Here is a 7,880-nt window from a genome sequence, read left to right on the forward strand (position 1 = left end):
ACTGCTCCATCTCCTGTTACCATCCCCGTTGCCTTCCCTGCCTCCGCCGCCTGCGCTTCTACATCTTGCAGCATCCCGATCTACATCACGACGCGACACCGCCATGGGAGCAAGGGGGTCAGGGCAACGCCGCTGCCGAGGGGCGTGAGGGAATCAAGGCTGCGCTACGCGGACTCATCCGAGCACTCAGCCCCCCTGCTTTTGTGGATTCTCCGCTCCGGATGACCTGATGGGTGGCTGATGGCGTGATGCTTAGATGGATTGATGCGTACGTTTGAATCGTTTTCCTTTTCTCTTCTCTAATGGGTGGCTGATGGCCTGATACTTTGATGGATTGATGCGTGCTTGAACTGGCTGATATGCGCCTCTGTGTATGCAAATTTTTCAATTTAGATTTTTGTAGAGACTGGTTCGGCTTGTAATAGCAGATGTATGTTGGTATGTATTGAAAGCCTTTTCTAATCCGTTCATTGTAATGCTTAAGCCTAATACGATAGTACTACTTGACCACTAATTAAGCATTTGCTTTGTCTAGCCTGGTGCAAATTAAATAAATTGTACTGCCATTCATTAGTTTACTACTCAGTCCGGCGTGAACGTAGTAGTAAAGGTTGGTTCTGAGCATAATGCACACAAAACTGCCCTATGTGTTCCTTCTCTATTTTACAATTCTGGCTAGATATATTTGTCACTAACATCTGGAATATTGTGTATCCTCTTGCATCATTATTGGTGTAGCTTTTATATTTCATTGACGAGTTTAAGCCTGCTTAGTGAAGATTATGTAAATGATAGACTGTTCCCACAAGATTATTTTAATATCACAGTTATATCGCATGCTTCATTGTACAAGATCCTTTTTTCACATTTAATTTTGTTACTGGCCGCTAGAAACATGGGATCTATCAAGCAAGAAAAGGTGGAGATGAGGAGGTTGTGGATGAAGATGCTCCTGTAGAGTGAAGAGTATGAAGCAGAAGATGCGGCCCAGGTATCTTCATGTACTAACTATTTATTACAGCATGCTGATGCATCAAAAACTTCATTAAGGTGAGAACGGTTTCTATGACAAAGGTTTAATGAGGCAATGGGGGAAGAGGTTGTGGCTGGGGTCAGTACCATGGCTAGAGTCCGGACATCGGCCATCCAATCAGCACCCCCCCATCGACTCACATTGATAAGCATCCAGTAGTGTCAAAGCCGCCTCCTGGTCTGCTTATGCCGGATGACACAAAAGGATTTTCCATGGGGCAAGGGAAACTCCAGGTTAGCCCCGCAATGTTGTCTGATATTTAGTGGTACCCTGTTCTTGGGTAGAGTTGTCAAAATAGCGCTTATATGACCCATTTTGATGCGATCCCATGAAGAGGAAGGATAGTAATACCCTGATACATGTGTCATGTATACTGCATTACGTTCGTATTTTAGTAATTCATATATGTTATGGTTCATGTCATCTTTAGTGCTTATAACAACTTAATAAGCGAATGTGCAGGTTATCCAGGGTAAATGACTAGATTACGTTTCAGGATTACAACTCACAAATGAGCTTGGATGCCTTCATCTTACAACCAGAAACTCTTGTTTTATGATCATGCACACATTGAATGCAAAGTAAAGTTTTTTTACCATCGACGTTAAGATTCTTAATATGGAACCATGACCATTTTTTGTAATATATGACTGAGCATTAATGGTACAATCTTCTTTGCTCAAGTAATTCAAGGTATGTTTCATTGCTCATTTAGGATGGCCACTGAACCTCTTTATGAACCAAGGAAGACACATTCTCTATGCACAAAGAACTTAGTGCTACTATTTGTTTGTGCTATTTCAATTGAAAACATTGACGCTCCGTGACATGCCACAATTCGATCTTTTGTGCTTGTATTGGTTCATATGTACATGTCGTGTGCACGAATAACAATTTGAATGAACAATTATTTATATTATTTCATGACATGCAACAATTTGGATGACCATCATATTTGACCAATTTTATGTTAATCTTGACGTGTGTTGCACGTGCATACTTACTAGTTTTTCAAGTGCCCGAAATGAGTTCTTTTGTGAAGGATCTACCATATATTTGTTTCACAATTGATCCAAATAATTTTTCTAACATACTAGGCCATATTTAATGTACAATTGACAAAATGTTTGGGTGTCAAAAGCTTTTATCCATCTCTCGTGAAAAAGACAAATCTATGTCCAATCAGTTGGAAGTGGGTCAAATTTGAACTGCGGCTGCCTTATAGTTTGCTCTTTATTTTTTCCAAAAATCATTTCTAGGTACACAAGTATCTATTTAATCATAGAAACACCAAAAGGTTTCCAAGATTCAACCACTAGGTAGGAACGGTCATGCCCGTCGTTTCGACCGCATGTTGAAACGGCCATGAAAAATTCAAAAAAAATCAAAAAAATGGGAAACCTTTGCATTATGTCATCATATGTGATAAAGTTACCATGTAAAATAATAAAATTTTAATAAGACAATTATTTTTAAAATTGTTCACACAAATGTGCTATCATGTGTGAAGATTCATGGCTTTCAAGCCACATGATCAATCTCATGGCCATATTCATGGCATAGTTTGTTGAAATGGTCTCATATTTTGCATAATGGTGCATTTTGGAATGACAAACAATGTTGATTAAGGAAGTTTTCATCTTCTTTGTATGAAAAATTCATTTTTCATTTTTCAAGTGCCCGAAATGAGTTTTTTTGTGAAGGACCTACCATATATTTGTTTCAAAATTGGTCCAAATCATTTTTCTAACATACTAGGCCATATTTAATGTACAATTGACAAAATGGTTGGGTGTCAAAAACTTTTATCCATCTCTCGTGAAAACGACAAATCTATGTCGAATCAGTTGGAAGCGGGTCAAATTTGAACTGCGGTTGCCTTATAGTTTGCTCTTTATTTTTTCCAAAAATCTTTTCTAGGTACACAAGTATCTATTTAATCATAGAAACACCAAAAGGTTTCCAAGATTCAACCAGTAGGTAGGAACGGTCATGCCCACCGTTTCGACCGCATTTTGAAATGGCCATGAAAAATTCAAAAAAAAAATAAAAAAATGGGAAACCTTTGCATTATGTCATCATATGTGATAAAGTTACCATGTAAAATAATAAACTTGTAATACGACAATTATTTTTAAAAAGTATTCACACAAATGAGCTATCATGTGAGAAGATTCATGGCTTTCAAGCCACATGATCAATCTCATGGCCATATTCATGGCATAGTTTGTTGAAATGGTCTCATATTTTGCATAATGGTGCATGTTGGAGTGACAAACAATGTTGATTAAGGAAGTTTTCATCTTCCTTGTATGAAAAATTCATTTTTCATTTTTCAAGTGCCCGAAATGAGTTTTTTTGTGAAGGACCTACCATATATTTGTTTCAAAATTGGTCCAAATCATTTTTCTAACATACTAGACCATATTTTATGTACAATTGAAAAAATGGTTGGGTGTCAAAAGCTTTTATCCATCTCTCGTGAAAAAGACAAATCTATGTCGAATCAGCTGGAAGCGGGTCAAATTTGAATTGCGGCTGCCTTATAGTTTGCTCTTTATTTTTTCCAAAACTCATTTCTAGGTACACAAGTATCTATTTAATCATAGAAACACCAAAAGGTTTCTAAGATTCAGCCACTAGGTAGGAACGGTCACGCCCGCCGTTTCGACCGCATGTTGAAACGGCCATGAAAAATTCAAAAAAAATCAAAAATGGGAAACCTTTGCATTATGTCATCATATGTGATAAAGTTACCATGTAAAATAATAAACTTGTAATACGACAATTATTTTTAAAAAGTGTTCACACAAATGAGCTATCATGTGTGAAGATTCATTGCTTTCAAGCCACATGATCACTCTCATGGCATATTCATGGCATAGTTTGTTGAAATGGTCTCATATTTTGCATAATGGTGCATGTTGGAGTGACAAACAATGTTGATTAAGGAAGTTTTCATCTTCCTTGTATGAAAAATTCATTTTTCATTTTTCAATTGTCCGAAATGAGTTTTTTTGTGAAGGACCTACCATATATTTGTTTCAAAATTGGTCCAAATCGTTTTTCTAACATACTAGGCCATATTTAATGTACAATTTACAAAATGGTTGGGTGTTAAAAGCTTTTATCCATCTCTCGTGAAAAAGACAAATCTATGTCGAATTAGCTCGAAGCGGGTCAAATTTGAACTGCGACTGCCTTATAGTTTGCTCTTTATTTTTTCCAAAAATCTTTTCTAGGTACACAAGTATCTATTTAATCATAGAAACACCAAAAGGTTTCTAAGATTCAACCACTAGGTAGGAACGGTCATGCCCGCCGTTTCGACAACATTTTGAAACGACCATGAAAAATTCAAAAAAAAAACAAAAAAATGGGAAACCTTCGTGTCGCATCATCACATGTGACCTGCCAACTAGAAAAGATATATAAATTTGAGTACCGATGTCTTATTGAACTATTCGGTATGATTTTAACCATTATTTCTATAATGTTTATAAAAAGAAAAAGAAAAAGTCTGCCCCCAAACCCAAAAAAAACTAGTGAAAATTTTCCCTCCCACCCCACCAAAATTTCCCTCCACTCCCTCTCCCACTACCACGCGGGACGCACCACTCCCTCTCCCACTCCCCTCTCCATTCCACTCCCCACTACCCACGCGGGATCCATTCCACTCCCAACTTCGCCGCCCCTCCCCTGCTCCGCACCGCCCCGCCGCCCCTCCCGTGCTCCGCGCCGCCCCTCTTCCCTCTCCCCGACGACGACTACATCGACGATGTTGACGGCTACATCTACATCGACGATGACTACATCGACGACGTCGACGGCTACATCGACGACGTCGACGGCTAAATCTACATCGATGACGACGGCTACATCTACATCGACGTCGACGGCTATGACTACATCGACGACGACATCGGGTACATCTACATAATCAACAGTCGACAACGATAGGTACCTCTCCCCTCGACCCATCTCCCGTTGATAGATCACCCTCATGTGTTCTTCTAGGGTTTGATAGATCCCCCTCATGTGTTCTTCTAGGGTTCATGGGGCTGGATCAATTGGGATGGTTCGGTACATTCATGGGGTTAGGGTTAGGGTTCATGGTGTTAGGGTTAGATTCATGGGGTTAGGGTTGTAGTTGTCATGGGGCTGGATCAACGGGGCTGGATCATGGGGTCCTGCATTTGTGATGGGTAACAAATGGGGGTACATCCCCCACCTGGTCGATCTAGGGTTAGGATTCAGTCAATCTAGGAGCTCATGGAGGTTCTTGTTCATGTTCATGGGATTTATTCCTAGTGGTTCGTTCTATCCCCCTCTGGTTAATTAGAGTTTCCATCAGCAATACTTGCTTGTATCAGTAGCACTTGGAGAAGAAGCTACTAGGGTTGGTATCAACTGTACTTGCTTGCTTGCTCCTCTTCAATTTTCTTCCTTGCTTGCTTGTTTCTATCAGTAGCACTATGCTTGTTTCTATCAGTAGCACTATGCTTGTTTCTATCAGTAGCACTTCTTTTGCTTGCTTGCTTGTATTAGTAGCACTTATGCACTTTGCTTGCTTGCTTGTATTAGTAGCACTTATGCACTTTGCTTGCTTGCTTGCACACTGCTTGCTTCTTTATTCACCAAATGTTGGGCAACCAGTTGCTATGAATGCATATGTTTGCCTCCATTAGGGATACAATTGAGTAATTACTTTTCTTATAGACGATTGCAGGTACATGGATAAAATTGCAAGTTAAAACATAAAAGTAATTGTTGTAAATAGTTAATGCATTGGTTCACATATATAGTTTTCTTCAACTATCAGTTTAGTACATTACTACCTCCTGTTTCACATGTTTTAATACTGATGCATTGCTACACTTGTATGTGCATGCTAGTCCAAGTGCTTCAATTTAGTTGCTTGCTTCAACTGTCAGTTTAGTACTGATGCATTAACTGTATGTGCATTGCTACACGTGTATGTGCATGCTGGTCCAAGTGTTTTACATGTATTAGTACTGATGCATTAACTACATCACTATATTGTTGATCCAACAAGTTTGCTAGCTTCACATGTATTACATGTATGTGCATGCTCGTCTAAATGCTTTCCTTTATTGATATAAGTGCATCATTTTACTTTATCCCTGTTGTATCTGATTGTTGTTTATTCTATTTTGCAAGCACCACCTCAAGATCATCCATGTCAAGGATGACAAGGTCAAACCCGAGGCCAACCAGTGGTATGCAAGTTGCTCCTTGTGGTTATACTGTCAGATTTATAAAATGGGTCTTAATATGCTAAGTGAACTGTAATATGCTAAGTAAAATATCTTGGAGGCTGGTGATGTAAAATACTGTCATATTTTATTGTGCAAATGTATTGCTGTAATCTGAATTAGCTAGCTTAGTTGTGCCTGTGTGCTGTTACGTACTCTTACTTAGCTGAATAAGTAGGATTAAATGATAATAAAATATCATAAGATATGTTTGGCTATCTGTCCATGCATTCCAACAATTAACGTAATAATTATGTTTACTTTGCCTTGCAAAGATGAGCATCCTCTCACCGAGTACGAGAAGGTTAGGGCTAGAAATATGATGAGGAACAATCGGATATTCCAGTCCCTTGGCATTGATGCAATAGCGTCAATGATTAGGAAAACAAATGATGTATAAGAAGGTACAACTAATGGGGTTCAAGAAGGTAGTGGAGTTATCAGTGATGACCCAGAGTACAATCCTAAGGAGGATGAAGTTGTAGTGCACAAGACTGTTAAGGTGCAAACTCTGTCTTGCTTGGAGGGTTCGGGTTCTTGTATGCTCTGTGTTTCCTTATGCTCACATATTTATCTTGTGATCTAATTTTTTTTTCTGTGCTATTTATACAAGTCACTGAAGACAGCCAGCAAGAAGAGGAAGAGCTCAAAATCATCTGCTGTAATGCCTCTAGGAAGGGTGATGGCCCCACCTCCAGGACAAACAAAGAGGATCCTGGAACCTGATGAACCTGATAGAGTCACAAGGCAGAAAGCAACTATGGCGGCTGCGACGGACCATCAGGAAAGTCCGCTGGGCATGGACTTTGAGAGCTTGGTGGAAATGCGTGATGAGTTTTTGTGAAGCTGTGCACCTGTGAAGTTGTCAATTATTTAAGTGATTGGTCATTCTGGTGATGAAACAATGTCTTGCTCTATTTGAACCTGATGAAGTATTTTGTGAAGTTGTAAATTATTTAAGTTTTGTTTGGGCACTAAAGTTAGTTTGGACAGCAAAAAGGCCGAGGCCCAAACAAGAAATAGACCAAGAAGGCTTGGGCCTAAAAAAAGAGTAGGCCAAGGCCCAAACTAGAATTTGTCTAAAAAGGCTTGGGCCTAAAAAAAGAGTAGGCCAAGGCTCAAACAAGAACTGGACTAAAAAGAGTAGGCCAAGGCCCAAAAGAAAAGTGGACTAATAAAAAACCTACTCAGTAAAAGATTCAATCCCAGAAAATAAAAGGCCAAATTATTCGGCCCGACCCATGTAGACGACCGGAATGGACCGGGCTGAATCTTATTTACGACCTTTTCATTTGGTTATGATTCTGCCACGCCAGCCTGCCATGGTGGCTCTGACGTGGTGTGGGCAGACTGCTAGTGACCAAATCATTTTGTCGTTAAACCTACGACCTTCTGTTTGGTCATAAAATCCTACGACCAATCCAGAAAAAAGGTCTTTATAGTTCACTAAAGACCCTCAGCTTTAGACCTTTTGTTTTTGGTCATAAAAAGGTCACAAATGGAAATCAATGACCATTCAGTGACCAATATTGAAGGTCGTTAGTTGACATATTTCTTGTAGTGAATTATAA

General features: G+C 39.3%; 1 long non-coding RNA gene across 2 annotated transcripts; it reads left to right on the plus strand.

Annotated features, from left to right (window-relative positions):
* The first annotated feature begins 274 nt into the window (after positions 1-274).
* On the plus strand, positions 275-1,891 carry LOC123411782. Of its 2 annotated transcripts, XR_006613326.1 has the most exons (3): positions 275-991; positions 1,075-1,266; positions 1,496-1,891. It is a non-coding gene; the product is annotated as an uncharacterized LOC123411782 (long non-coding RNA). The 2 variants fall into 2 exon arrangements; XR_006613325.1 differs by lacking the exon at positions 1,496-1,891 and having other exon boundaries at positions 1,075-1,456.
* The last annotated feature ends 5,989 nt before the right edge of the window (positions 1,892-7,880 follow it).

This window comes from Hordeum vulgare, chromosome 7H (assembly GCF_904849725.1).
Source record: "Hordeum vulgare subsp. vulgare chromosome 7H, MorexV3_pseudomolecules_assembly, whole genome shotgun sequence".
Taxonomy (NCBI): domain Eukaryota; kingdom Viridiplantae; phylum Streptophyta; class Magnoliopsida; order Poales; family Poaceae; genus Hordeum; species Hordeum vulgare.